Source organism: Phoca vitulina, unplaced genomic scaffold (assembly GCF_004348235.1).
Source record: "Phoca vitulina isolate PV1807 unplaced genomic scaffold, GSC_HSeal_1.0 scaffold3, whole genome shotgun sequence".
Lineage (NCBI taxonomy): Eukaryota > Metazoa > Chordata > Mammalia > Carnivora > Phocidae > Phoca > Phoca vitulina.
The window spans coordinates 58,735,205-58,744,066 of NW_022589706.1; the positions used below are offsets into that span (position 1 = coordinate 58,735,205).

At 35.0% G+C, this 8,862-nt stretch overlaps 1 non-coding gene across 1 annotated transcript; it reads right to left on the reverse strand.

Annotated features, from left to right (window-relative positions):
* Positions 1 to 6,975: 6,975 nt before the first annotated feature.
* On the reverse strand, positions 6,976 to 7,114 carry LOC116630378. The gene has a single exon (XR_004298961.1). It is a non-coding gene; the product is annotated as a U4 spliceosomal RNA (small nuclear RNA).
* Positions 7,115 to 8,862: the final 1,748 nt, after the last annotated feature.

An 8,862-nucleotide genomic window follows, 5' to 3' on the forward strand; every position in this document is an offset into this window, starting at 1 on the left:
TTAAGATGAAAAGGAAAAAATAATTTTCTCAAAATTAATTATTATTAAGGAAATTCAATATAAAGAATAGCAAGTGGGGTGCCTGGCTGGCTCAGTCAGTTAAGGGTCTGACTCTTGTTTTCTGCTCAGGTCATGATCTCAGGGCCATGAGATTGAGCCCCCACATTGGGCTCCATGCTGGGTGTGGAGCCTGCTTAAGAGTCTCTCTCTCGCCCTCTCCCTCTGCCCCTTCCCCTTCTCTCTTTCTCTCTACCTCTCTCTAAAAAAAAAAGAAAGTAGCAAGTGAATTATACTTATTTATGTTAAACTGACCCCAGAATTATATAGTATATAGTATTTTACTTATGCCATATTACTGCAAATCAATTATTGAAAATACTTCTCGGGCGCCTGGGTGGCTCAGTCGTTAAGCGTCTGCCTTCGGCTCAGGTCATGATCTCAGGGTCCTGGGATCGAGTCCCACATCGGGCTCCCTGCTCTGCGGGAAGCCTGCTTCTCCTTCTCCCACTCCCCCTGCTTGTGTTCCTGCTCTCGCTATCTCTCTCTCTGTCAAATAAATAAATAAAATCTTTAAAAAAAAAAAAAAAAAAAAGAAAATACTTCTCAATACTCAGCTCAAAATACTGGTTGACCCAAATATAAAAACAGGAAGTTCTCATCTAACAAGCATATATGTTTATATATATATAACTATCTTATTGGTATGTAATATTAGACATACAAATGGAAACTAGCCCGATTATTTAAAGATGATCAAAGTAACAAAAGGAAACAACCACCCAGATTGTTAATAAAACACATTGGATCTATAAATTTATCACAGCCTACTTAGTCAAAATTAAGAATTGCAATAAAGGAAACCTTTAAAACCTATTTATAAAATTGTACTACCAATGGTAATTTTTAAATGTTCTTTTACTCAATACAATCTAGAGATACTTTTTATAGACTTTTAAAAAATATTCCTTGATACAACCAAAGTATCAGGAACTAATTTTCCAGAAGAGCAATTAAAACAAATGAGTGGCTGTAATGAGTATAAAAAAAGCTAAGAAAATAATCACTATTTAGACCTTACAGTAGAATAAGATTATTACAAAATTATATTGTTTTTAGTAAAAATCTATTTTGTGAGGGTGACACTTAGTGGGACACGTTCCCTGTCCCTCTGGCTATAGCCTCCTAAATATTCTAATAACTCAAGTAAACTGCCGGGACAAACAACGCAGCTATGAATGTGTCTGGAGATTCTGCATCTGCCTTCCTTAATCAACTTCCTTTCCTGAATATGAATTGCAATAATGAGTCAATTAACGTCCTCAAATGCCAATGAGATGCAAAAGAGATTGGTGGTGGTGGTGGTGGCAATGCGTTTCGGGAGCTGTTCCAATGTCTGGATTTTAACGAGAATCACACACTGAGCTCACAACTGATTATTTATCTCATGCAAACGTGACTGGCTGGCACTTTCCCCTGCAGCCTTCCCCATGGCTCCCCCAAGAAAGTAGGGAAAGATAAATCTAGCCTTATTATCTAGACAATCTCTTTGGTTTGGAGTCATTACTCCTAAGGCTTCACTTCTAACCTCTTTACTCGGATGAAAAGGCACGTTTTTGATAATTTTCCCTATCGATGTTCTGCACTGACACTTTAACCATATTCTGAGATGATGATCCTTTTTGGTATATGCTAACAAGGCATTAGCAATCTATTTTCAAAGCACAGCCTCTGTTATTCCTTTAAGGTGCATTTAAATAGTTTATTGTAATTTATTGTCTTCTGTCTGCCAAGAACTTTAAATATATTACTGTATCTCAGAACACATTTTTTTGTTTCTTTCATAGTCTTTTTTTAAATTGAAATATAATTGATATATAACATCATATTAGTGTTAGGTGTCCAACATAATGATTTGAAAAATGGATATATTGTGAAATGATCACGACAGTAAGTTTAGTTAACATCCATCACCACACATAATTATATTTATTAATATAAATATTATAAGTCTGATTCTTCCCATTTAACAGACAATAGAACTGAGACTCAGAAAGTTTATACAACTGCTGAAGGGCAGCCGCAAAACTCTGCAATCAGGCCCATCAGCCTTGATGCTTATGTTCTTTGCACCAGGAAACAATGCCCACAGCTGTGTGAGATTTGATTTCCTACCTGTTTACATGGAACTTAAGGGAATATTAAAACTCCAAATTTCAAAACAGCAATTCTCTATCTTTAATTTCATTAAGAATCCTTCAGGTTTAATGAATATTAACTGTTCCAGTGCAATTTACCTCCCAGATATTTTCAGTTTCCTCATTTTAAAAGCCTGGACAGCTGGCTGACCACTTGGCAAACACAAGACCCCCAAAGTAAAATGATAACTCTGGCCGCATGGCCACTTTTCCCTGACAGATTGGAACCCCTCACTGGCCATATTTTAATGTAAAAACTGAACTACTGAAATTCCGTCATATGCTTTCTTCCCAGGGAGTCGAGAAGTGTCTTTCTGAGGAGCACGTAGGCATCCATAATAAAATCTGCATGCCAGAGTGACCAATTTAAAGCTTGTTCTTCTGAAAATTCATCTTTCCTAATTCTAGCACTAGACAGAGTGGGGAGAAAGACATAGTTTAGTGAATTTCCATGAAAGTCAAGTTATTCCCAAGTTAACTGGGGTTTAAAAAAAAAAAACTATAGAAAAGTAGTGCCTTTGTTTGCACAAATTTATAAGTGCCATTTTAGCAATGTCTTACATGGACTTGTGACTTGCACCACGTTAACTTCCTGCTTATTGTTTATATCTATATCATGAAAAAAATTCTTGTATTTCAGACTGAGAATCCTTTTATTCTAATAAGCCTGTTTGCCAATGCTGACACTGTTCTATTTAGCAAAAATTCTAGAATCATCCTCTCTCATTAAGATGCATCCTGTAAAATTAAAAAAAAAACAGCACTTGAAATGCAGTTAAAAGATGTGTGTAATTATATATGCTGCCTTGACATGTTTGACTATGAAAAAGGGTAAAATACAATGACCTTTCATTCACTAAATGTGCTATCAAATAAGGACGATGTGAGAGTAAACTGGGGCCTCGCCACCTTTCCTTATCAAATGTAGAGAGGTGTGTTAATCAATGTGCAGTGATCATTCACCCCCAGCAACATATCAGTTTAGGGGCTGAAGACATCATTTTATGTTTTAATGTTGAAATCATATGATGTTGGCTTCTTCAAAAACAAAATATCTAATGGGACTTTAGTATAAATGCTTTAGGAATTAAATTTTGCAGACACTAGATTGGCTTGCCATTCTTGAACTTTGGAAACCCCTGCAGAAGAATCCAAAATGAGGTTACATATGAGTAAGGAAAAAATCATTATGCCTTTGGAATCCAATATAAACCAAAACAATTTAGCTGTTACTGGGTCTTGCAAAATGATACACAGAAAAGTAAATCCACAAAGGAATTCCACAGCAAGTCATTGCTCCAAACAAATCGCACTTTCACTTGCTTCAGTTACTTTCAAGATTATATTTTAAATTACAGAGCACAAGCAGAGAGAACTGAGAAAGGATCGTCTTATATTCCAGTGATGTGGCCTGGAGGTGGTAGCTAAATAAGCTCTTTACACACATCACTGAATAATCTATACACTCGAATAATTAAAAGCAACAATCCCAGTTTACTCATAAAAAGTTCTTCCAGGGTCCCCTTCAGAGTAGTTACAGATGTTCTTCTGCTTCCAATCTAAATGAGCTTCAATAAAATATGTTTTACAACTCTCCTTGGTACATTTAGATTCCTAATGAATGTCAAAAAAATCCCCCTTTCCTTCAATCCCATTTAAACAAATTGGAAACTAAGTTCTTTACCTCTCCCAGAAATAATCTAATAGTTTCATCTAAGAAAAACTTTTTATAAAAACTCTTATGTCCAGCTTAGTTTCCTACAGCTCTTAAAATTTGATTCTGTAGACTATGACTATAAGCAAGGTTTTTATTTTATGAAGCCACATAAAAATCATCATTGAGGAACCTGAGGGGTGGGGCGGGGTTGACCAACATAACAGACTTCAAGTACTTTGTGTTTTTAACCTAACATCTGTGGGACACTCTTTCTTAGAAATTCTCAATTTCTGATATCTGAATTTCTTTGGATTTTCTGAATAAACTCAAAGTGAGAATGTTCACTATACAAACACACACACACACACAAAGGTTTACACAATTTCATTAAAATAATAACCAGTGGTTGAACTTAAACCAAGTTGCAGCAGTTAGGTACCACAGCTATCTTATTTCTGTGCTCAAAAAAAAGTTCAATATGGGACCTTTTGATAATATATTCAGTAGAATCTCACATTCTGCAAACTGGCTTTTTCCCAAATTCTGCCATCTGATCTGTTTTCTGCTGGTGCCTTTCATTCTCTCATAAGGCAGGTGGTCAGAATTGAGCAGACAAGTAGTCACCTCATGGTCAAAAAGATGCTTGTATTATGATAAATTGACCCCATGACTGCTAAGTGTTTTTCGCTGTTCCTTGAACACAATCATCACTTTTTAAAATGTATACTAATTTGGCAATTAAAACAACAATTTATTAATAAAATGTATGACATCGATTCTGATAATAAGAAAATCATGAAAGAAAAATATTTGACAGAGAATATTGTGAAATTCCATTCTTTCCAGAATCTTCATTTTCCTCCGTAAGAAAAAGCCTAATATGCAATGTTTTTCAAAGGACTCTGATGCTTAAATTATCAAGTGTTGAGGAGATGAAGGCAAGAAGTATCACATTGGTGAGTTTGTTATTTGTGGAACTATCTTAATTGATAAAAACAAAACTTCTCTCATGAATTAGGAAGTTGACACGTCAGTCACGGATGGTCAACGAAATAATATTTTACTCAATGTGTTAGAAATCGTAGGAAGAGTTGGCCATTGACTGAAATAAGCAGTGGAGAGTGAAATACATCTCTAAGACTATTGAGTTGACTATAAACTACCTCAAATATCAGTCTAAGTACTGTCTTAAAACTTCCCAAAGACACTAAAATTTTTTTCTGCCACATACAATTGAAGCATAAGGTCTCGTTCACAAAATGTATAATCATTCAGGATTATTGCCTAAAATTGTAAAAATATTTAAATTGCAGCATTGTAACCAAAATATAGCCATAATTGCTTGCCAATTAAGTGCCAGATAATGACTAGCTGGCCGGCCTTTCATCACTACTTCAGGCTCTGTCATGACACAGTGGTGATGGAGACAAGGCCTGGTGGGAGCAAAGATCTTCTGAAATGTCTTTACCTTTTGGATTCATTCTTTCATTTCATAAGGGTACTAACAGATAATTATATATTTTTAAAGCTGGTGTCTTAAAAAGACATATTTTTAAGTTCTCTCATCATTTACTCTCTTCTGATCACTTTGGCCTTCTCACTCTTGTTTGGACACATGAAGCATGCTGCTGTCACCCAGTCTTTGTTCTTGCCCTTCCCTCCACCTCCCATGTTCTTCCCCTCAATTTCAGTCTGCCTCACTCGCTGACTTTCAAGATTTTGTTCAAAGAACTTGCCATCAGAGAGACTATCCCTGCCCACACATTGTAAAATATTAACTACTTCTCTTCCAAAAATCTCTAGGCCTTTACCCAGCTTTATTTGTCCTCTTGTACCATGTTGTATGTTATACCTATATGGATCGATTGATTTAGTGTTTCTCCCACTAGAATTTAAGTTCCACAAGAGCAGGAATTTTGCCTGTTTTGCTTATTAGTATAAAACCCAGCACCTGCAATTATAACAGGCATACAGTTGATGCTCAATAAACATTTGTTAAATGAATGAATAAAGTCAACATCACATACTTGGAGAAGCTATTATGAAATACTCTCCTGTATAAATCTCAGGGTAGAAGTACTGCTATGCATTCTTAATTTTTAAAACCATATATGTGTATATATAGTTGCCTCATACATGTTAGATGCAATTTGTATTATTCAATTTGAAGGAATTAAGTAGTTTTTAAAGACTTTTAATTTGTGGGTAGGGATATGGAAAGAGGGGCCATGTTTATAATTAAAATATTGGAAGAATCTGTATTAGTAGTCTACTGATTGTGTGATCGTCGTATATCTTCCTAGGGTTGCTTCTCCTTACCTCCTCTTCTTTATTTCACATTCACACACGTTCATAGGAAAATACTTGAGATTATTGCCTCTACTTTTTAAATAATTCAAGATGTACACTCATCAGCAATATTAAGTTCTTGGGTCATGTAATAAACATCAGGTTATGTATTTAGCGCAGACCTCGACATATCATAGTTTAGTAGGGACTTGTGTTTGAATATTGCAACAGTGAGTTATCAGCTGTATGACTTTGAGTAAGTTTCATAATTTCTCTGTAAAATGAATATAACAGCTATCTCACAAGTTGATTGTGAAGATTTAATGAGATAATATATTAAAAATTCAGCATGATATGCAAATTACACAAAAAGTTTTCCAACATATGTTAATTTTTTTACTTTCCTTTAAAGAATTATTGGAGAACTGCCAAAAATCCACTTTTTTGGATAATAATGACACTATTAAGATTAATGGCTTTGATTATCAATTATAATATAGCTAATATTTACTGGATATTTATTTTGTGCAAAGTGTTATCTAAGTAAAATATATATTTTATCTCTTTAAACCTCACAAAAGCAGCATGATGGAGTATTATCTTACTTTCCTCATTTTAAAGTTGAGAAAACTATCCAAGGCCACACAGGTTGAAAATAATAAAGCAGGTATCTGAGTCGGGTCTTTCTGATATTAAATCACATCCTTTTAATCACTATAGTACCTATTTTATGAATGTCTTTGAGAGTACTGTGTTTGAAGACACAAAGATGTTTGAGGATTGTATATTCATATACTGTATATATAATATACATATACTATATATTTAATTCCATTCAATTAAAAACATTTAACAATTACTTAATATGTGATAGTGTTTATCAGATGCTATCATATATGGAATTGTTTTCAATCAGCAATAATCACGCCTCAGGTAAACCTCATTGGCTACAATACTGCCACTGCACAAAGCTCATATATGGAATTATAAATATATTATAACCTTTGACTTCAAGGAGCTCTTTATATGTATATGACTGTGTATGTGTGTGTATTAATATATCCTTTATGTGCCTGTAAGTAACAGATCAACTTCTTGAATCGAGGTTTAAAAAAATTTTAACAAATACATTAATCATACAAAATTAGTCAATGAAATATTATTCCTAGAAGTCAAACTGGACACCATCAGAAAATGTTATTTTTTTATGAAGAAGATGAAAGTGTGTAATAAGCACATCAACTAGAAAACTTTGAGAGAATATTAGGGGCAAAATAATATTTGTGACTATAACAATCTCCATACATAGGCTCTGATTCCTAGAATATTAGAGTTTATTTTTTTAATTTTTTTCAATATTTCATTTATTTATTTGAGAGAGAGAGAGAGCACAAGCGAGGGTGGGGGTGGACGTGGGTAGGGGTTAAGGGAGAGGGACAAGGAGACTCTGTGCTGAGCACAGAGCCCAGTGTGGGGTTCGATCCCAGGACCCTGGGATCATGACCTGAGCTGAAGGCAGATGCTTAACTGTCTGAGCCCCCCATTATTTCCATTGATATAGATAAAATAATTAACATCTGGCTGGATTCATAGACTTTTCCAAGGGAAAATTACTCATTGTCCAGGTAGTGTTAAACAAAAATGTCTTATATCTGTGGTTTTTAACCTGTGCTCTGGTCACTTGAAGTTTCCAGGGATGAAGTTCAGAATGGCCAGGACCCCAGGACCTTCGCATTTTCCCATTTATACATTGGGGTTCCATGAAAGACTATATAAGAGAGACATATCGTAGTGGAGAAGAGGCAAATGGTGTCTGGACTAAACTAATCCATTCCCTTGTTCTTTGGGGCAATTAAATGACACAGAATTATCACTTTTGGGTTCTCAATGAAGAATTCTTAGATATTCTGGGGATTACTCGCTTTGAAGTTTGGGAATCTATTGTTGATTGGGCATCTCACACTTGGCTCCACTAGCTTGTTCAATACTCTCCTCTCAGGTCGTCATTATTGCCCCCACCTCTCATGTCCATAGCAGATATTACTAATTTACTATGGCATTCTTTGCCATTGAACCTAAGAAAGATCTCCGAGGTCTTATTAACATGGTACCCCGGGTAGCCAATACCAATTGATTAGCACTTTCATGTGTGATGAAAGCTATTTGCTCTTCCTGGTTCATTAGGAAAAACTGAGCATATTTGAATTATAGGGTTCAGTTTCTAGTAATAACTCCAATTACCACATAATCCTGGACAAGACATTTACCCTCCCAGTGTCTCAACTTCATTACTTATATAATGGAGACAATAATTACTTTTACAATGATTACTTAGCTTCTAAGTTATAGGATGGTTGTAAGGATAAATGAGATTGTATATGAACATCCTTGGAGAAAAATAAAAACCTCAGGAACACCTATACTACTATAAGTTATAATTACCTAAGTGTGGAGAATTCCCTACCAATAGTGAAGTCCAAAGTTATTCCCATTTTTTGCTTCTTTTACCTCTAAGTTCTCCTTTTTGCTTATCTATAAAATGTCAATATTAATACTTATAGAGCTATTATGAGGATTGAATGAAAACATGTGCAAAAGACCCTAACTTAGCTTTTGGCAGAATTCAGACTCCGTAAAGTGTCATTATCATCTTCCTTACTAGCCAGTTCTCTGGCCATTGTTAGCAAAGTTATGGTTGAGTGGCTCTGATCCCTCAGTATA